Source organism: Eptatretus burgeri, chromosome 18, assembly GCF_056783735.1.
Source record: "Eptatretus burgeri isolate ZD-2024b chromosome 18, Ebu_testis_v1, whole genome shotgun sequence".
Lineage (NCBI taxonomy): Eukaryota > Metazoa > Chordata > Myxini > Myxiniformes > Myxinidae > Eptatretus > Eptatretus burgeri.
The window spans coordinates 4989282-5013331 of NC_140978.1; positions in this window are offsets into that span (position 1 = coordinate 4989282).

Here is a 24050-nt window from a genome sequence, read left to right on the forward strand (position 1 = left end):
TCACCGGATGGAAGTCGAGGTGAACTTAAAAGTATGACTTGCTTGACTGGCCTATGAAGACCTCCCTCAAAATTGTTCACTCTGCTCAATTCAATGACATTGGAGGCCATTGGACTGCAGTAAAATTTCCAATTTAATCTCTACATCTTGTCTTTGGTCTACTCTTGCTTCTTTCAGGGTCGTATTTTTGTCTTCTCGTATCCAGGATCTTAGTTTGCTGGTTTGTAATTTTTGTTGTCCACTGGTTGTCCGTTATTCTCGCTAAGTGTCTAGCCCATACAGGCTGTTTGATTGTGACCATAATGTAAAGGAATGTTGTTTTTTTTGTCTCATCCATCCGTTTTTCTTATGCTCCCTTTTCGTTATGCCAAGACAGCATCTTTTCATGGCTCTTTGTGTGGTGATCGATTTTTCTCCAGATTATTTGTTCGAAACCATGCTTCCACTGCCATATGTCATTGCTTGGAGAAGAGACTGATTGTAAACTTTCCTTTTCAGATTCAAGGGTAGTTTGCTTTTCAACACATTTAAAATTGCCCAAATGCAGCCCAACCTGATCCAGTGTCTCTTCACTGCTTCAAACTGATCACTTTAACTTGTTTGAGTTGACCGATGTAAATAATATTGCAATATTGCAATTAAATTTACAATTACATTTGGATGGAAATCAAACCCCAAATCATTGAAGTCTCAGTCAGATATTCATTTTGCTAAACTACTGAACCACCAAATCACCCGATTGTTGATCACTTTACGGTGACCTTTGTGCCTCTATAAAAGCTCTAGTCAGATAAACACACAATGTGATTACATAAGATGTTATCTACTCACCTGTACACCTTGCACATGCCCTGCAGGTGCTGAGAGAAAATCTGCACCAACAGTTAGAATTGCAACCCCATGAAAGAATCTGAAAAAACACATCTCCCTGTCCCTCCCCACCCCTCCCCCTCTCTCCCACCCCTCCTCCTCTGTCAAGGAGACTGTTAATGATTGACGGTTTAGTTTTGAATTGAAAAGCATTTCACCATGGTGTAGCATGTATAAAGCAGATTCCCAGTGAGCCACCTGGGGGGGGGGGGGGTGCAAAGTTCACTGAATATGCGAGCATATGTACATGAAAACAGGCCTTTGTCATGTATATAGCATGGGTTTTAAATGCTCCCGCCTGGTTTTACATAGAACCCGGCAATTAAAAATAAAATCTTGCTGTTTGGGCATGTTATATTGCTCTTCCCTTCCCCTCCCCTCATACCGGCTTCCCTTCCCCCTCATGGTGCCTTCCCTCCCCAACCCCTTATGCTTACCTCCTTCCAAACCCCCTCCCCTCTGCACCCCCACATGCATCTCCACATGTTGTTTTAACATACCCCATTTTGTTTGATCATGCACTATCCTGTGTATATGTATATGTATATGTACATGTACATGTACAGTATATGGAAAAATTACAGGTCCAGAACTGGAATCAAACCCAGGTCCTCTGGCAAACCATACGAGTGCTCTGCCATCTGAACTATCTGGGCGACCTACCAGCTGAGCAACACAATTCTTCTACATATACAAGTGCCACTCTCTTTCCTCCACTGCTTCCGGGGCACTCGCTGCCAACCATTGGAGAGCGAGGGCCTGCTCTTGTTCTTGAGCAAGCTCCGAGCTCTTGAGCAAGCAAGAACAGCTCCGTGTCATGATTGGGCTGTGAGGAGGACCAATCAGCGTGAGATTTGGGATGGATTTAATGAAGAAAGTGGGATTGCAGGGTGGATTTGCTTCTGGATTGGATGTTTGGGTCACGGGTTCGGTGTCATGTATTCCATGTCTGATCCGGGTTTGTGTATTCGGTTTGGCCTTTGCACCCACGGGTAGGGGCTGTGGGTGATTGAGTAATCCTCGATAGGCAGCATGCAGGTCGACATGATGGCTAATGGATCCTGTACCTGAAAACTATGCTTCGAGAATTTCACGGCTGGCCCGGGCGGGTGCCGAGGCTTTCACTGGCATGTTTTCCCACGCGAAGGTGTGATGTAGATTGTGACAATGTGCCGCCACCAGCGAAAGCTTATCTCCATGTGCTGCAGCTCGCTGGTGCTGCATTAACCGTGTCGCAAGTCGTTTGGCCCACATACAATAGTTGGCATCACAGTCTCTACGGAAGATTTCGTAGACCACGTTCATTTTGTCGAGTCTATTCACCCATTATTTGGGCCTTGAGAGCTGCGCGTGGAGTGTTGTCCGAGGTTTGTGTGCGACCCGGATTCCAAGCGGTTGCAGCAAATGGTTGGCAATCTCCGAAGTATTGCCGATGTACCGATGTACCAGTTCCTCAGGTCATGATGTGGGTGCCCTCCTTCTCCAGCGACAAGACCGAATGAAAAATATGTCTCCTGAGCTGCTTATTTTTAGTTATTTACTTTCAAATATCCATCATAAAATTACAGAATTTCCAGTCTTCTCCTCCACCCCACCCCGAGTCTCCTGTTTATTCAATACATCCCCTTTCATTCTCCTCTCACTACTTATATTGCCTCCTAACCCCCTAATCTTTACTCCCCAGTCTTATCATAATCCTTGAAAACATTTCATCTCCTTTCCTTTCCATTTTCAAATTTTGTTTCCTCAATAATATGAGATTGTACTCCATTACAAGGAACTTCTATGTTCACTTGTATATAAGAAGAGGCCATAAGGCCCATCAAGCCTGTTCAATGGTTGTCAACCCAGGGTTGGTTGTCTGTGATCTATCCTTTTAAATGTAGATTTTCAAGCAAGGAAGCAACACAAACCATGTTTAAAGTTTTTGTTATCACTCGGTTTGGGGTCGGCTTTGAACCGTTGACCTTCCAGACTCAGAGTAGATGGTCTTACCAATCCCCAAAACATTTCTGCCTTTAATGTTACACCATACTGTATTATTATTTTCTTGTTACTTGATTCATAAAAAAAATGAAAGGGTTATTTAACCAAACTGAAATCGAATGCCATTTAGAATCACCTTTGTTCAGAATTTTTTAACAACTCGTGAAATTGTCACTATTTTGCATGCAACGACCACAGCATAAGCAATCAGGACTGAATCACACAATGTCCACACATACACTTGACTGATTCCAACATACTCCCATGTCCATTTTTACTACATGTCTTTTCCAAATAAACTTATATTGTGCGTTGTAAAAATGAATAATGCGGTGAGATCAAACTTTTACAAGCAGAATCATAAACAACCGTTCATAAATCTTTCAAGCTCAACAGTAAAAATAATCTTCAACAACCATTCTCAAACTTGTCAAGAAATGTTTATGTAAGATAAATGTTTGGTAATCTTCGACTGGTATTTATTTTATGTTTTTGACGACTGTATTTAGAATCGGATCAACCAGAGATGTGTGAAATATAATTTATGTGGAGATCGATTGTTATTTTGGCATATTATTATTGCCACATGAATTTAATTGTCCTAATGTGATTGATAGTGACTTGTCCCATTCGAGTTGATAAAATGTAGTCATGTGTCTCTCCGACTCTCTGGAAAATCCTCTTTATCGCTTTGCTGATGACTCCACCCTCGGCCATACCATCTGTCAACCCTCAGATCGGCAAGCCGCAGCCTCTTCACTCTATGCAAACCTGGATGAAATCACAAGCTGATCCAACCTTTGAAGCATGTCTGTCAATTCTGACAAATCTCACACTCTCACGATGTCTCTCCGAAAAGACCGTCTGAACGGTCCCCCCCCCCGCCCCCATTTATTTTCTCAACAATTCTCTTCAAGAAGTCCTATCATTCAAGCTTCTGGGTCTCACTATATGCTATGATCTTTCCTGGGAAAGCCACATTTGCAAGCTAGCCTCTAAAGCTAGTCGCCGACGAGGCATCCTCAGTCATACAAAGTCTTTCCTTGGCACACCTGAGCTCCTAACCACATACAACGCTTTTGTCAGCAGAATGATGGAGCACTGTTGTCCCATTTGGGCTATTGCTCCTGCCTCTCACCTTTCTCGGCTTCACACTGGAAAGCAAGACACTTAGGATCATTGGTATCTCCCACGATGAGGCTGAGTCTTTTGGTCTTTCACTCTCTCACCACAGGCAGGTCGGTAGTCTTTCTGTCTTCCCGCATCTCCCCTCAGGCTTCACCCCCCCCCCCCTGCTCTGTCTGCGTCGTCCCCCCCAAAAAAAATGAAATTTGATGGACGTGCTGGGGGTGTGACAAGGAAGACAGAAATATACATTTACATTTTAGAAATATACTATATATATATATATATATATATATATATAAATATATATATATATATATATATATATATATATATATATATATATATATATATATATATATATATATATATATATATATATATATATACCGGGAGTAGTGGCGTGCGCCTGTAATCCGGCTACTCGGAGGCTTGGGTTGGAGGATCGCTTGAGGACGGGGGCTCTGCTCTGCACTGGGCCGCGCTATGAGAGGGTGTAGGGCAGCTCGGAATCATGGCGAAACCCAATCCTTATCCCTGTGTCGTAAGAGGCGACCAGGGTTGCGTCAGGAAGGGCATCCGGCGTAAAACCTATGCCAAATCAGTATGCGGATCATAACAGATGATCCGCTATGGCGACCCCGAATTGGGAGCAGCCGAAAGAAGAAGAAGAAGAAGATATACATGTATATATGTGTATACATGTGTGTATACATGTGTGTGTGTATGTATATGTATATATGTATGTGTATATATATATATATATATATATATATATATATATATATATATATATATATATATATATATATATATATACATATGTAATATTTATATTTATGTGTATGTATATATACAGTATATGCATATATATATATATATATATATATATATATATATATATATATATATATATATATATATATATATATATATATATATATACACACATATATATATATATACACACACACACACATCGGGACCGAGAAAAAAGTGACGACTTAGACATGTGACGACTTAGACATGTGACGACTTACGCGTATGCGAACATTCATGATGACTGTCGGGTGAAGGATGAAGTCGCGCATGGCCTGGACACGTACGTGTGAGAGGGCACAACAATCTCTAAGCCGGCTATTGTACCAAAAGGTAAACACAATCCTCGGGGCATAGGTGGGGGTTCATTGGTTAGTTGGAAAGTGATCAAGCAAAGATGGAATTCATGAATCACTTTATCAAAAGTAAAGATAATGAACAACTGTAAGACAACTCGTGTACCATTGGTGATGGTATATGACCATCGACAAATGTGGAATGAATGGCTGTTAGAATTCATTCATTGGAATGAATGTAGAATGAGTTTTCATATGGAATGAAAACTCATATACCATCAACAAATTACATGACACACAGTCATCGTGATGACTACCACTCAATACCTATGTGAAAGTGAGTGTGGTGATGTACAAAACAAGCCAATAAAAAACCATGATGAGACTTCAACACTAAGCTCGATCGATCCTTCACTCCTTCGCCAGAGACTGCATTGCGCAGCCTGTCTACCTCTTCAGATGCATGTGGGACGGCGCGCTGACTGAGCTGAACGCAGCGCAGTTATAAATAGCCCGTGCATCACGATTCCATGAAATCGGGCTTCTCACGAGGCAGCAGTTCCAGGTGATGAGTTAGGCGTGGTAATTTACTTGAGTTTCCATTACGTGGGAACGGACAACATCTGACGACTTAGACGAAGTGACGAATTAGAGATGACGACTTACAGATTTTATTCAAAGTCTGTAAGTCGATTTAACATTGGATAAATTCGGGACTTTTTGATGCTGCCGACTTAGGCGAAGTGACGAGTTACACGCTGCCGACTTACGCCTAGTCTACTGTATATATATATATATATATATATATATATATATATATATATATATATATATATATATATATATATATATATATATATATATATATATTGTTGCGGGCCGGATGTCTGGTGGCGAGAACGACCTCATGGTGGGCGAGGTTACGTCGATCCCCACTGGACTCTCCGGAATTGTAGGCCATCGCTTGGATAACTCCGCGAGCCGGCGGGTTGTTTAACCGACCGTGGAACGCCAATATCTCAACCGCGTGGCGTACGGTTATTTTGTCTAGATAAAATGTACCTAAGTAACCACGTGGTGTCGGCTACCGGGGATCCACACCCTCGGAACGCCTGGCCGAACTGGATTCACTCTACCAGCAGCGGTAAAATTACACCGACTGACTAACACTCTGCCACCTACCTTTCCGGCTCAGATGCAGTCGAGCGGGCCTGCCCAGGACGTCCTGGCTGCAATTGTCCGATTACCGGGGATAAAACGCCGCCTAAACTCAAATCCGAACCATGCTGAACCAATGGAAGAGAGGACGGAAACGGACTGGGGACATTTCTACAATTGTTTATTTACAATAAAAAGAAAAAGACACAAGGCAAGACTTATCGTGAATATCAAATATTTTTTTCCAGTAAATATTCCAGTAAATATTTACAATGATCCAAAAACACTTATTCAGTTCTACTTACAAAACGGGCCCACACGCAGACACACACACAAATAAAAATAAACCCAGAGTTCTTTATTGGACCCTTCCAGCCGAGGAGAGAGACGAGCTGTGGGTCAGATTCCAGCTGGGTACCTGACCGTCAAAGCAAGGGTGCGCTCTGTGGTGCGGCACCTGACAATGGGCGTTGGTTTGCTCCCCAGTCGCACGTGTGGGACTCGTGGTTTGTGGCGGAGCTCGGGTGGTGAATAGCGGGGTCCACGGAGGGTGGTCAGGGTCGCTCTTTCCTTTCTGTGTAGAGGGCCAGCAGAGACACGTTCGCTGCCTTCACGACATTCTGCTCAACCCTCCGCTTCAAAAGAACTGCACGCTCAACAACAACCCTCAGTGCCCTTTCCAAAACCTTGTCAGAAACCCGTGGAGAACTTCCTCCAAGACTCTTCTTCCTCACTCAACTCTCAACCACCACAACCCTGTCAAAAACCTCAGAACAACCTTCGTAACAACCCCTTCCTAACCATCCCTTCCTAACCACCCCTTCCTAACCACCCCTTCGTAACAACCCTCAAAAAACCACCGCCTCAGAGAGTGCTCGGGAATTTATGGACCTCCCTCAACAGGGCGGGACTCACTCGAACAGACGTCATTCCCCGCCCTGATTGGACAGGCTCCAATGGGTTCGCCCTTTCTGGGCGGGGTTTTGGCCCCTGCAGGGAAACCCTACCCACTCTTCCACACAGGTTCATACTTGTCGAGCAACAGTATCAATGTTGCAAAGGTTGTCGTGAAAGAGTTACAATGTTTGTGGAAGCCGATTATCTGAAAGTAATCGCAACGCACGCCTTTGATTCTCCCACCAGACAAAAGGAAGGGGATCTGACTACACACATATTAACGACATAACTGACTTTTGGGACATCTGTATGTTGAATGCAAATGATTTCCAGATCCGTAACAATATGTATATATTTGTATATTTTTATAAACTTATATGTTTATATAATATATGTATATATATATATATATATATATATATATATATATATATGTATGTATGTATATATATATATATATATATGTATGTATGTATATATATATATATATATATATATATATATATATATATATATGTATGTATATATATATATATATATATATACATATATACATATATATCATATATTTGCTCTGAATTATTATGGATATATCTGTAACATTCAGATCCCACAATGGTGCACATATCCCCACCAGCTGCCATTAAAACACCAAGGGCAATACGATTCTGCATAGCTACTATCCGTATAGCAATCATTTCGGTATTCATTTTAGTAAAACTCTCAGCAGTATTATGAGCGATTTTCTCGAAAGAGGCTGCCATGTTAATAAGCTCCCTCGCTGTCATAGCAGCACCATGCATAGGAAAAGCAATCATGATGAATCTTTCCGTTTCTGAAATCGATCTTTTCTGTCTATTCTGTGCCATATAAGGTGATTGGTCAGAAATGCGGATTTGGGGTATCAAATTTCCTATATAACAGGATCCTATCCATCCAAGTGGCAACCATGGATATGCCCTCTGTCCACATGTAAAATAAGTATTATTTAAAGCTGATCGGGGTTCTGTGAGGTTAAACATACCTTTTATTTGTGTGTGCTTTTTTTTTTTACCATATTTATATATACTTTTAGTAAAATTGATTTGTTATATTTCTTGAATGACAAAAGTGCTGACATGAAATTTGTGTGCATGTTATTGTTACAATATGCAGCTGCTGCACAAAAGGGAGTACATTCTCAGAGTGAGCAGGTGAGTGGGGGGCATTGCCCATGAACAGCCCTTCACCTCTCTTAAACGCTCGACTTGTACGACCATCAATTTGAATATTTATTGAGTCAAGCACTAAATGTATACAAAAAAAATTCTTCTTCTTTTTCCTTTATTCCCCCCACCCCTTTTTAATTTAAAAAAAATTAAATATACAAACACAATCTGTCGTTTGTCATATAAATTTTCCCTTGCCTACAGTACACCTAATTCATTCCAAGGTTGTACAGTATCTTAACTAAGTTTCTGATATTTTCTAGTCATAAAAAATAATCTCATGAGTTTCGTCTCAGATAGGTGTTATGCCATCACATGTCTTATTTTGCTTTTATCTATAAACTACATGTGTTATTTAAAAAGTTAACGGATATTACTGATTTGTAAAAGCAATCACTAGAAATACAACTTTAATCTCAGTCCACTCAGAATAATTTTCATCATTATCAGGTCTTATAAAAGCATCACATTAATTAACTAACTCGACTTCATATTTCTTCCAGAACACATTATCAACATCATCCTTTTGTCCTATCTGTGAGGGGTACATGAAATTTGTGTGACCATAGTCTTGGTAACAATATTCTTCATGCAAATAGCAGGCAAATTAACCACACATTTTACAATAACCATTTTAATACATGCAGTATAAGTTCAAGGAAAAGGTACGACAAGATCTTCACACCTTTCTTCCAATCCTGACAGCCAGACTGCCATTCACTTCCTTTGCAGAGTCCAGATCAGATAGTTATAGTCTATTTCAGGAAACCCTTCACAAGGACTTTGCGATTTGCCTTCATTGTCAGAACTCTCTTGTATACTGGATCTATCATTTTAAGATTTTAAGATTCTCGCCACACCAACTGACAATAAGAACAATTCCAGAAATCCTCACAGCAAATTCGTTTTTTACCTTTCAGTGCTATTAAAATCTATCAATTGCTTCAAATTTTGCTTTTACAGTGGAACCAAATTTTGATACTCAACATGAACAAGGAATACAATCTATGCTCCCCAATTTTTTGTGAGCACACTTTGCAGTTGAAAGATATCTTTGTCTGTTTGTGTGCGCATATCACAAAAACTCCCTTTTGGCACGGCTTGAATGCATGGGACACTTGGCATGGCTTGGTTGTTTACTCAGCTTATTTAAATGGTGTTCTAAAACCAACCCCTCCCTTCGGGTACCCGCACAGTCTCCGTTCTTGGCTCAGTTGCGTATGTATTATGTAGACGTTAACAATTAAATTTCAAAGATTTTGTGGGCCTGTAAACCAGTGTGATGGCATCATCAACCTCAGCATAACCATCATCAGGGTACACAGGGTAAACAAGATGGACACTACAGGGACTTTCAGAAAGGAAAGCAGGGAATTTGAAGGAGGTGGGTTTGGAGTGGATTTGTGGGGGTAGAAAATATCATGGTTTTGGATGGGGGAAGATAAGAGATGGTGGTAAAGAGCTGTTTTGAAAACCTGGAGGGAAGAGTGGAATTGAAGAGACTGTGGGAATTTGTGAAATTGAAGAGACTGTGAAAAGTGGGGAAAAAGAGGAATGAAAGAGTGAATGTGAGCAGTGATTCTTGATTTTGGTAGTTTTACCAGAAGGGGGTTGCTGGTGGACCTTGAGCGCCCTGCAGAAATATGGGTGGAGGGGACATATCTCAGACAGAAAAGGGGGTGCCAGGCTGGAGAGGAGACAAGAGAAAACAGAAGGACCACCGACCTACCGGCGGTGAGAGAGAGAGAGAGACACAAAGACTCAGCCTCATCATGGGAGATACCAATGATCCTAAATGCCTTGGTTTCCACGGCATGAAGCCGAGAAAGGTGAGAGGCAGGAGCACCCAGACAGGAGAGCAGTACTCCATCAGGCTGCGGATGAATGCTTTTTATGTGGTCAGGAGCTCAGGTGTGCCAAGGAAGGACTTTGCACAATGGAGGATGCCCAGTCGGCAACTGGCTTTGGAGGCCAGCTTGGAAATGTGGCTTTCCCAGGAAAGATCATGGCAGATTGTGAGACGTAGAAGCTTGAATGAAAGTACTTCTTTCAGAGGATTGTTGAGAAAGTAGATGGAGGGTTTTTCCAGATGGTCCTTTCGGAGAGACAAAGTGAGAGTGTGTGATTTGTCAGGGTTGAAAGACATGTTCGATGTGTTGGACCAGCTTGTGATTTTATCCAGATCTGCAGAGAGTGAAGAGGCTGCTGCTCCTAGCATAATAATTTACATTATGAACTCGCAAATACCACCCATTGCTTCGCTGGCCAGAATACTAAAGAGGGGGGGAGGGGAGTAAAAGAGTGGGAAAGAGGGAGAGAGGGCAGGGAGAGAGGGAGAGGTGGGAGGGGGCGAGGAGGGAGGGGTGAGGAGAGGTGGGGGAAGGGAAGACAGTGTGAGGTGAGAGGAAGGGAAGGCAGGCATGCGGTGGAGCATTATTTACTACCCGGACACGTCCAGAGACAAACACTGTCCGGATGTGCCCAGAGACAAACACCACCCAGATGCGTGTATAGCCAAGATGCCCATAGGGCATGAGGTCAAGCAGTAAATGCGTTAAATCATATACCTCAATGAAGCTAGTTCATTTTGGCACATTCCTACATTTTGGCACATTCCTAAATAGGTATATCAGCTTAGTTATAAGACTCACTATTTCTTTAAATGATCAGATTTCACAACAGATTTGGACACTTATTTAGCCCGGATGATATCCGATCCTCAAAACCGAAATAATATTTCGATGATGTACTTTAATTCATCTGTGAAAGTACATCGTAGAAAATCGTATCATATAATGCATGAAATCACTCTAAGCTCACAATTTGAAAACTATAGTACTTACAAAAGTGATGTATACAGCGATTCATTGCTATGATGAACATGCATTCAATAATATGAGTGAGGAAAGTGAAAAATTATAATTATACTTGTGTTTTCTCTGTATTCACATGCTGCTTTTAATTGTTTTAACTTGCTACTTCTGCTTTTAATAGTATAAAATAAGGTGTTACTTTTGTACTGGAAACAAATTGACTCAGTAAAATGTCCCTTTACAGTCTTTTGATCTCCAGAGTGATGTAGATGAATATACAAGCAAGATAAAATTGTATCTTACTAAATCTTATGTGCTTTATCTCACTGAAATACATATAACCAAGACTGGGATCTCCAATGGTTAATTGAAATTTCCCAGCTACTAGAGAAGAACACATTGCTGGTGCCTCATTGTTGAGCAGAAAATAATCCACCTGTCTCTCTGTTTTGTCCAAACACTGTTATCATGCTCTTCTCAAGGCTGAACTGGTGTTCACACTATTTCATGCTTGTTAGCCCTCCCTTGTCTTTTGCTGTACAGAATAGTATAAAGATAATAGCCATGTGCATTTTGACGAGAAAAAAATATCGTGTTTGATATTGCTTGTCCCATTTATCCTCTTTCCCATACGCATATTTGTTGTTAATTATTGTTAATGTTTGCTGTTAATAAATGGTTTCAGACTCTTGAAGAGAAGAACTGAATTTCTTCCACATCAGACACAAGATGGAAGGCTGAACAAATTATTTTGCCATGAGAATGAAGCCTGACTATCATTGTCACAAGCATTTCACCTGGACAGTAAAAGTGATCTGCTGGATTGCTTTGAAGGCCTATCTGAGGCTAATTCTCAGCTACCTGATGTCACCTATACAATAATTGATGGAGCAGTTGCCATCCAAATGTTAAAGCCAGGAACTACTAAAATATTTGATGAGTATACTCAACATGTATTTATATTTCATGCAAAAACAACAAATTCAACAAGTGCAATGCCTTGATCTGGTGCAGGTATGTCACTGACAGTCTAAAAGGTACAGCTAGGGCTAAACATGGGAAGGGGAGCGCAGATGTGTCACTGGTTCTGCACCCATACCTGGAAACTGGCAGATGTTTTTGCATGTGGAAGAAAATGAGAAGGAACTCTTTGACTTCCTTTCAAGGATGTCATCAACTCACTAAAGGAAAAGGATAAGGAGGTCATAGCCACCGATGGGGAGCAAGTCCTTTGTGTTCCTGCTCGAGAGGATCTTGTCTCACTAGTGCCATGCAACCATGAAAAGGCAGAAACCTGCTTGCTGCTCCATGCTTTGCATGCATCACAAAGCCACCAGAACATACTTTCACACACTGTAGACACAGATGCTGTGGTCCTCGCTATTATGGTTTCCCAGAAATTGCCTGTCCAATCTGAGCCCTGAGTGGCCTGTGGATTGGGCAAGAGGGACGGCTGTCTGGCTGCATATAAAATAGCTGCTGCTATTGGCCGAGACAAGTCACTTGCCGTTCCAATATTCCATGCAGTGACTGGCTGTGACACTGTGTGAACGTTTGTTGGACATGGCAAGAAAACTGCCTGGGCAGCATGGAATGCCTTGCTTAGTCCAGAGTGGATGATAAATGGGGTTTCTGGGACGCCCATTCAAATGAATGGGGAAAAAGGGAAAACCTTTCTGACTCAAGCCCCAAAAGCTCAAAATAGGAGAGTGATTTTCTCCCCACCTATCCCATTCCCTCCAATACAAGCAAATGTAAAATTGAGAGTATGAAAGATTGAGACACTGATTCAAGCACTTCTTCCCCCCAACATAATCACAGTCCTTTTATATTTTCATTCCACTCAAAGAGTGAACCAACGAATATTTGCCCATGTTCTACTTTAGGGAATAACTCAATTTTATTATAACATTCATTTCCATCGAGTATATTCACAAAGAATAACTTGGAACTTGGTTCTTGGTATAAGTATCTTTGTTGAGCAGAAATGGAATGATAAACTTCTCTTAATGCTCTTATTTTTCATGGTCTTTCCAAATTCAACATTATGTGTTATTTTATGAAAGTTTTTCTCAAAGGAATTCAAAGCAAGCTGTTTCATTTTCGTGTTAAAATGAGTCAGTCTGGAGTCAGCCAAGCTGCCTCGCCTTAACCAAGCCAAAAAAATTTCGGTCAATTCCTATGTGGGACATACCCTGAAAACCCCATTGTTGTGTTATCTCCCATTACGTCATCAACAGGAGGATATTTAAACCAACTTTTGTGCCGAGTGTGTTTTATTTCGAATATGGAGCGTTCAGATTATTACTACAACCTTGCAGATAAATCGTTTTCACAAGATGAAAGGTGAGATCCCTGTTTTATATTGAATTTTATATATTCATTATTTGTTGTTTTATACAGTATTAAATCACGATACAACCAATAATTATTATGTGTCTTTTTCTAATTGGTCGTACCCAATAAGAACATCGTTGATAACTGATCTAAACAGGAGGCCTTTGAATAACACGATGAGTGGCTAAAGATGAATGACTTCCTTGAAGACATTCGATCGTTCAGAAGAGAATTGAATGACATTATTGTTGGCTGGCAAGAACTCCTCTCACGTCTTCTGACATTGAATGAGTCGAGTCAAAGGTGAGAAATTATCCCTCTGTGTCTGTGTATATGTGTGTTCATGTGTGTATATGTGTGTATATGTGTGTATATGTGTGTATATGTGTGTATATGTGTGTATATGTGTGTATATGTGTGTATATGTGTGTATATGTGTGTATATGTGTGCGTGTATGTGTGCGTGTGTGTGTGTGTGTATATGTGTGTGTTGATATGTGCATTGTGTGTGCGTGTGCGTGTGCATGTGCGTGTGCGTGTGCGTGTGCGTGTCTTTGACTCATTATTCTTCTTCTTCTTTTTATTATTATTTTTCAGTTTAAACACCTGTCTGGATGAACCAAACACACAACTTAATCTTCTGGAGGATTCTGACACGACACTCCATCTTCTGGAGGTAAATGTTATATTTATTATTTTATTAATATCATAATATAATCATCTTTATATCCCATAATTGTTCTTCACTCTTTGTTTTGAACAGAATATGTTGATCAAGTTTCAAAACTAAAGCAAACCATCAGACTGCTGCGAAAGAAGATTTTGTTCAATGTTATTACTTTTGTTTAATTATAAATGCTTTCCTTTTAATTATCTGATTTTGAATTACACGAAAAAAATAAAGATGTAAAGGGGAGGGGGTGGGTTGGGGGAGCATTAGGGTTGGGGCGGAGGTGCGCTATCCCAACGACCCACCACCCCCTCATCCCTCTCCCCTCTCCGTGTGTGCGTGGGGAAGGATGGGGGTGGGATGTGGGGGGTTGTGGGTCAAAGGTGGGGGTGTACAGGGGGTGGGGCTTGTGTGGGTGGGTGGAGCTTGTGTGGGTGGAGCTTGTGTGGGTGGGGCTTGTGTGGGTGGAGCTTGTGTGGGTGGAGCTTGTGTGGGTAGGATAATATTCTTCTTTACGAGACTGATAAAAATTGTGTAGGTTTTCTAGGTTGAATGAAAAAGACCAATTATATCCTAAATCACACATATTATATCTCCATTTCTCTATTCTCATATTAACTATTCTTCCTTCTATATAAAATTCAATACTAAGCAGATAATTGAATTTAATAAGAAAAGGTGTATGGTTTGTTGAACCAGGTGTTGTGGTTGTAAATTCTACTCCTTTTACAAAACATGTCTTTTTATTTAAGGATATATATTGTGATAAATCATGAAGCCTGGTGTTGGCGCAGTGGTTAGGGCAACGGCTTGGGATCCAAAAGGTCCTGAGTTAAAGCCCTGTTGGGCCACTGAATTAATACACCAGGGGGTTGACTCAGCCTGTCACCTTCCGAGGTCGGCAAAATGAGTACCAGTGTACTGGGCTGGTGTATACCCCGGTTAAAATAGGTGTACCATATCCCTGTGTTGTAACAGGCGACCAGGGTTGCGTCAGGAAGGGCATCCAGTGTAAAACATGTGCCAAATCACTATGCGGATCATACGGATGATCCGCTGTGGCAACCCCGAACGGGAGCAGCCGAAAGAAGAAGATATTGTGATAAATCACTTAATCTCACCAAGACATTCGCGTGAGTCGGGCTTGGATAATTTATTAATTTATAAGCATTTTTCATATTAATATTTTTTGCTATACTATATTTCTGTCGTTCAGCCTGTGCCTTTGTGTAATAATTTGATAAATCAATATCCAGTTCTTGGGATACACCAAAGAGAGAACCATCTTTTCCAACATGTCATTTATATTAGATTAAAAATAATGTCATAAAAATTTTAATTTCTGTTGAGTTGAAATAACATATGGAGACATAATTGACCACAACACTTGGAATTTAATTATTGGACTTGAAATGTTTGATAAACACCATTCTGTAAGAATTTTATGACTTCAACAGGTGGTGGAAGACCAAAACTATCAAAATAATATTTGTCTTGACTATTTAAAATACAAACCCAATGAGAACCGTTCCCATTATTGTCTTCTCAGTTCATAATAATATTCTTTGTATGTTTAGACACGTTTGTTAATTAATCTCTCATACAAATAATCACATTATGAATTTTTAATTTCTTACAATATTTGATAAGATCTAAATTTGATGTTGTATTCTTTCCAAATTATTTAAACCACTCATCAATGCTCATTTATTTATTAGAAAGATATAATCCATTACCCCTTTTAGTTAATTTTGCACCTGCTTGTGTGATAGAAGAAAGCATATCTCCAACTAACAATCTCACTTAAACAGGCAGACTTTCAAGATTTTCAGCAAAATCTACAATTACACCATTTCCACTAATTTGTTTCTCCAACTCTTTGTTATGTCTTTCCAATTCTTTTTGAGCCCGGAGTTGAGCCTTCCTTTCGTTGGCAGTTTTCACCGCTGCTGAAATACCACCCGTCAATGCTCCAGCCGCACTTAAACCAGCAAATAAAGGAATTAGAAATGGGAGAAATCCTCCACTCCTCTCTCTTATTGAATATTTCTTCAACATTGGTTTTGGCATTTTAATTTTAAGTGAGCCAGTATCGTTCAAGATTTTCACATGTTCTCTTGTGAGCAAAACATTAATTCTTACTTGCTCCTTTTCTCTGAATTGTATTAATGTTAATTATACAAGGCTTTTTATTTTGAATACAAGATGATAGTTTATGACGATTGATTTGATTAACATACACCCCAGTTGGCACTTTACTACTCATTTATTTATCAAAAAAATTATGTGACTAATCAAAACACCATTATCTGTATTAATCTGTAATTCTGTTTCTACCAAAAGCAAACAATATGTATCAACTTCATCACTCTCTTCTCTTTCAATGTATAGGGAAGTATCTACTCGATTAGACGTTATAGTTTCCTTTTGAGCACTCAGGTCAATCGCATAGATTGTATACAAACTTTTAAATGCTGTCATATCCAAAATAGGTTCTTTATTTCCATTGCTTTCACATACCTTTTGGTGAGACTTGTATGCTTCAGCATAATCATTTTTTCCCAATTAATTTCCAATCTATCTCGTGGATAAAATGTTCCATCTGGAGAAATGCGAAGTTGTTTCACCTCAGCATTATCACTCAATGCATTATTCTTATCAGAAGCAGTATCACCATCTGTTTTTTTTTTTAATGAGCCACAGATATTGTGGCTTTCCTTCCAGAACACCCAAATTCCACGTGTAAGTCATTTGGTTCAGTTTAACATGTTGGCATCTTCTTTGAAGGTATGATACATTGAGTGGTTTCTTTGAGTTAAGACTTCAATTCAACATCTCTTCTGTTTTAAGATTAGGAGTATATTCACGAATATACCAACTAATTTCATCAATTAGAAATTTATTCTGATCAGCAAAAGCATTAGCCACACCAAAAGCAATCTATTTTCATTATCATTCCTTTGCAGTTTAAATCTAATTTTAAGACCATTCAGAACTTTATCATGATCACAAAATCCAAACCTTTAAGAGGAACTGCCACAGTAAAACTATTATCTGATTTTGTATCATCATTATACATTCTTTTCCTTTGACTATATCCAGGGTCTGTGTTTGTTCCCGTTGCCATATCAGGAATAAAACCTTCGACAGCCCCCTTTCCCATTCTATAATAAAATGAATATAGTGTAAATTTCATCATTTCAGATGTCGCAGAGACATACTCAACCGCTTCAACTTCTTGTGTTCCAATATCCAATGAGGCTGAAGTTGGATATTATTTTGAGGTTGATTTGAAATATCCAGAAGAACTTCATCAAAAACATAAAGACCTACCTTATGCCCCTGATAAAGAAAGTCCAAGAAAAGAATGATTAAGTGATTACCAACAGTAATTTAATATAAAAGGTAAATCTCCAGAAAAACGACTTACTACATTAAATGATAAAGAAAGTTATGTTTTGAATCAAAGGAACTTGAGACAATATTTATCTGCTGGGTTGAGAGTGAAGAAAATTCATAGGATTTGAAATTTAAACAAAGTCATTGGTTAAAGAAGTATATTGATTTTAATACAAAAAGGAGAACAGAAGCAAAAACAGATTTTGAGAAGGACTTTTATAAATTAATGATTAATGCTGTATTTGGAAAGACTATGGAAAATGTTTGGAAACGACAAAACATAAGACTTGCTCCATCTTGGAAACAGGCTTCAAAGTTAATTAATAGACCAAGTTTTGAGCGAGCGGAGGTGTTTTCAGAGAACTTTTGTGCTATTCATTTGAAAAAAGAGAGTAATGAAATCGATAAACCTATTTATATGGGAACATCAATTCTTGACTTGTCAAAGTCGTTAATGTATGACTATTACTATAATAATTTAAAATCAAAGTATAAGGATTATGTGTCATTGTTTATATATGGATACAGATAATTTTATATGAGAAATTAAGACAAGTGAGGTATATGAGGATATGATTGATAATATTGATATATATGATACAAGTAATTATAAGTGAGGTGATGTGCTGTTTTCATCGAAGAATAAAAAGCTTGTTGGTAAGTTTAAAGATGAATTGGGTGGGAAGTTCATGAGTGAATTTATCGGATTGAATTAAAGCTTTATGCTTTCACATATATTGATAAGAACATTGAAAGGTGTGATAAGAAGCTAAAGGGAATAAAGAAAAATATAGTCAAGGAAACAATAAACTTTAAACATTATTACAACTGTTTAACCTGAAAGAAGGAAGAGTACAGAAAAATGAATACAATAAGAAGTTATAAACATCAATCATATGCAGAAGAGATAAATAAGAAAGCATTAGGAGCTTTTCATTATAAAATATATATTTTAGAGAATGGAATCAATAGTCTCCCTTAGGGCCCTGTCACACCTTGATGTTTTAGCCAGGAATGGCAACGTATAAAAATGCACGTAATACGTTGGCGTACGCTAAGTTTTGATGATTTTTTTTTAAAGTTTTGGTCGTATTCATAACGTGTTGGTCGTATGCATAACATATTAGTCACGGGCACAGAACGTTTCGTTGTGTTAAAGATAACTTATACCAACGAATGCTTAGCCTGTTGTCAGCGTTCACAACCTATGCCCAACGATAGTTTAATTAGTCATAGCGCGCTGCACGTATCGCCGACGAACTCGTGACGTTCTCTGTTAAAAACCTGCCGCACGCCAATTTAAATCATAACCGGCTGAAAATTGGAAGTGTCAACATCGCAGTCACACCTTGACGATTTAGCTAGCATATGCCGAACTATGAAAAATGTGTCTAAAACGCTGGGACATGTCAAATACGGTATGGGTAAGTTGTGTATACGTTAAGAGCACACTGAAAAACAATGAAGTACGCTGGCATATTACGTGGTACGTCTAGTACATCATGAAATTTCAAGCATGCTGAAAATTTTACGACGTACTCGACGTATGGCTCACAAGTTCCACATACGCTGTTGTAAGTTCTCGGCACGCTCCGCAATCGTTTACACACGTTGGCCACACGTTACTTGTAAGTTAGTCATAAGTCGACACACGTCGAGGTAATGTTTAGCATACCCGAAACGTAATTTTTAACCTACGAGTAACGTGCTTTGAACCTATGTGTAGCGTGCTTTGAACCTATGTGTAACGTATCTCAAACGCATATTGGCGTATGTAGACGAATTTGATTGACGTCTTCTGGACGACCACAGAACTTACTGAACGTGTTTCTAACTTACAGCTACCGTATAATGGCGTATTGGCAGCGTTTAGGGGAATTGGTATATACAAATGGACTTCACAAGAGGAACCCGTCAGTGTTCCAGACTCCATGTTGAGTAGATGTCAATGTCAGTAGCAGTAGCAGTGGCAGTAGCAGTAGTAGTAGTAGTAGTAGTAGTAGTTCGAGAGAATTTAGTGATGCCGATGTTGGTAGTAGTAGTAGTAGTTCGAGATAATTAAGTGATGTCGATGTTAGTAGTAGTAGTTCGAGAGAATTTAGTGATGTCGATGTTGGTAGTCGTAGTAGTAGTCGTAGTAGTACTTTCAAGTAATGTGTTGCAAAGTGTGAACAACGTTCGTGTAGCGTGCTTACAAAACGTTACTCATAGGTTAGAAATAAGTTTCGGGTACGCTAAACATTACCTCGACGTGTTTTGACTTATGAGTAACTTACAAGTAACGTGTTTCGACGTGTGTCAACGATCGCATAACGTGCCTACAACTTATGGCCAGCGTAGCAGAACGTGTGAGTCATACGCCGGCATACGTCGTAAAATTTCAAGCAGGAAAAAATTTGAGGAAAACCCAAAAGTACAACGTTTAAAGCTAGCGTACTACGACGTATGGCAGTGATTTTCAGTGTGCTCTTAACGTATACAAAACGTACCCATAACGTATTCGACGTGTACCAGCCTTTTCGACAAATTTTTCATAAATGGGTATACGCTGGCTAAATCGTCAAGGTGTGACAGGGCCTTTATGATTGGTTATAAGTATAGATATTGGGATGGGAATTTTAACAGGCTACCACCATCTTTTTACTGATTTATAAATGACAGAACCAAGCAATAACCAAACCAAAGAGTGGAGATGTAATCAACCTTGGTATTTAAATGGGAAACATAAAGAATGTGAGAAATATCAAATAAGTCTTATTGAAGAAATAACCGGGGTAAAAGTAGATAGAACAAATAAGCGAATAAATTTAATTACTAATAAGTTGGAGGATGTAAAGAAAAAAAATATCCTTGAATGGACTGAAAACTTTGAATGTTATCAATTGAACAATAGAAAAACAATTTACTACAATCTCAAAATGATATGTGGCTCAGGAGGTGGTCAAATAAGAGCATTAAGAAAAGTTTATCATTTCATTTCTGATCAAAAAAGACACTTATACCAAGAACCAAGTTCCAAGTTATTCTTTGTGAATATACTCGATGGAAATGAATGTTATAAGAAAATTAAGTTATTCCCTGAAGTCGAACATGGGCAAATATTCGTTGGTTCACTCTTTGAGTGGAATGAAAATATAAAAGGACTGTGATTATGTTGGGGGGAAGAAGTGCTTTAATCAGTAAGTCTCAATCTTTCATAGTCACAATTTTACATTTGCTTGTATGGGAGGGAATGGGATAGGTGGGGAGAAAATCAGTCTCCAATCTTGAGCTTTTGGGGCTTGAGTCAGAAAGCTTTTTCCCTTTTTCCCCATTCATTGGAATGGGAGTCCCAGAAACCCCATTTATGTTAAGCATTTACTGTCTTGCCTCTCGTCCCGATCGTGTGTCAGAAGAGTGCATGAATATCATAGAGAGATTTGTTACTTATGTACGACCATAGAAGCATTCACTGATGTCAATGAAGCCAGAAAAAAGTTGTTCCCAAAGAAGAGATCACAAACAGCAATTGCACCCACATACGCAGCACTTGAGAAACACGTTGAGCGAGCTGCCTCCCAAGGTGGCCACATCTGGGGCCAGACACATGATCCTGAGCTCTTCGGCTCTTTCCTGGGGATGGATGAAGAATGGAGACGAACTGTATGAGCCAAACTGGACAACCTGGCCTGAATCAGGAAAAGAATGCCATGAGCTGTTTTGCTATGGCTGCAAGAAGGGATGCTGTAGTCTATGTAAATGCAAGAGAGCTGCTCTGCAGCACACTGCCCTGTGTTTATGTGAAGGAGAGTGCTCACAGAACTGACTATGATGTCCTTCTCGTCATAAGAAAGTACTGCATATGAACTGTGGTGTGAATTCTTGGTTCTCAGAAGTAAAATACATACTTACACAGTAGCACCCAGAGCATACTATTCACTGAATCAAGTTGTACTTCTGCTGCAGGTGACATGACAATCATTTACAGACTCCTTTAGAATGTTTTCCTGTGGCTCTTGAAATAATTCATTGATGATGTGTGATTTTAAATTCCTGCATTGACTGCCTCTTTCTGTTAAGCACTTAGTACTTATAGTAATTGGTGTAAATAAAGGGTTTTTAAAAAAAAGTGTAGCATATACACATTTTGTTCTTACACTTCCTTTGGAAGATCAGAAAATACTATGAATAATTTTTCCCGTCACTTTTATTAGCTGCCGGGAATGATGAGGCTTCCTTCCACCCTCACTTCTGTCGAGACAGGTTGTATCAGGCCAGTGTGTTTTTGGAGTGGTAAATCCATTCATTTTTGTAATAACCGATTCCTGGTTATAATGGCATATAATTCCCTAAAGTACTGTTGTTGATGGAATGCATAATTCGTAGAAACCAGTTTGTGGTTTTGAAAGTTAAACCTTTCATAAAGTATGACTGCCCCTGTTGAACTTGAAGCACGCCATTGTTATGTTAGTTATATCGGCGGTGTAAAACCACAAAATGACATTACACACCAGAGTGGCAAAACTTAACCGATGTTATTCACTGATGTGTAGGAGTAGTAGTCATTCTGATTACGAGACATTGAGTTATTAAGTTATCTCAAGGAGATCTGTGATACAAGCTAATATGTAATCCTGTATTAAATTACAGTATAGTTGATGTTGATTAGCTGGAGCAGTAAACAAAATCATTAGTATTGGCACATGTGATATAATAATTATAATTTAGTACTTGCCAAAGAGATTTATTGTCATAAATGAAGGTTAATACTATTAACCTGATGATTGTTGTCGATTGTATTTACAGTATGTTGCTGCCACTTTTATTGTGTTGCATTCCTACTCAAACCAAAACACTTATTTTAAACATTCATTCAAAACATTCAAATAAAGAAGTGAAGAAAGACATAGTGTTGCTGTGCAATTTTAAGTGGCAACTTTTAGATAACTAGAATGGCACTAGGTGGAGCACATACCTCTGCCAGGCTGAACAGTTCACGTTTTGTATCCCACTGATTGGCCTGATGTGCACCCAGACCTTAACCAAAACCTAATCAGTTTGTTGTTGTCACCTATCAAACTTATCCACCAAGTTTCGTCCATATCCGTCCATAACGTTTTGAGATATCCTGTTCACAGACAGACAAACGAACTAGTGAAAACATAACCTCTGTCCACCTCAGGTGGCGGAGGTAATAAAGGCTCCATCTTGGAAATTTGATACTGATGAATATTTTAAAAGTGTGTTGTGGAACCCAGTGTATTTAGAAACAAAACGTTGTGGTTAAATTAGTTTGATGAATTCCTACTGTTTACCTTTCACTAAGAGTTATTTTCCATTTTATATTAAATATGATCATAATGCAATGACCACATCTCTCACTTGTGGCTCGCAACCAGGCCTTATAATAAATAATAATAAAAAGAAACAACAGGATTGCTGTAACCAGTTCAGAGCTTATTAAAGAAAACTTCTGATAAATTAAAGGGACTTCCACCCTCAGGACACTTTTCATCAGAGATAACTTCTTGACAAAATATAGCCTCACAAATAAAAACCTGTAAAGACCTGTGTGTTTTCCATCACGAGGCGATTGTCAGGATTAAAACTTCAGCAAACAGGAAAGGAGAGGCACTCCATTAAATTACATATGGGAAATGTGATATTTATTTCAAAGGTATGTGATATTATTTAAAGGAGTGTCACTCTCTTGCTTTTAGCTGCATGAGTGCGCAAAAGGTTTTGTGTGTAAGTGCAATTAAGCCCCAGCCAATGCTTGTGATGACTTGTTTGACAGGAAGATATATATCTCAAGGCAAAGGTCTCGAGGCTGGTATCAGCCCTCATTGCTCGGAATTGTTTTCCATATGTCAGCCCCGAGCTCAGTAATGTAATTTCAGAACTGAAAAAAATTAAAGGCCAATTAAAGTTTTCTTTATTTCAATTACCACCAGCTTGTATTGATCTACTTATTTTGGCTATCAAGTCAATACCCATACATAAAGGAGGGAGGGGTGTTATAATGGAGAAAAAGGGAAGGAAAAGGATAGGGGAGAAAAGGGAGAGTATGGGAATTGAGAAGGAAGATGGAGAAGAAAGGGAGATTGAGGAGATTGCGAAGAGAGAGAGAAGAAATGGAGGAGAGAAAATATTCAGAAACAATACTTATGATTCTGCTTGGAAAAGTTGTATCTCACTGCATTGCTCATTTAAAATGATGCTCATTTTAAAAAGTTTTTTTGTGGAAAAGGTCAAAGTGGAATAGAGAGTATTAATTGGTCTGAAATGTGTGAAGGTCTAAAGGTCTAAGAGGGTAAAAAAGGGGATGGGGAGTCTTAGGGGTTCTAAAAGGTCTAACATGCATACAGAGTCTTTGGGATCTTAAATTGTCTTGGGGTTCTAAAGGATATAAAGAGTATTTGGGGTCTTAAAGGGTCTAAAGGATCGAAAGGGTGTTTGAAGTTTTAAGGGTATTTGCTTGGGTTCTAAAGGA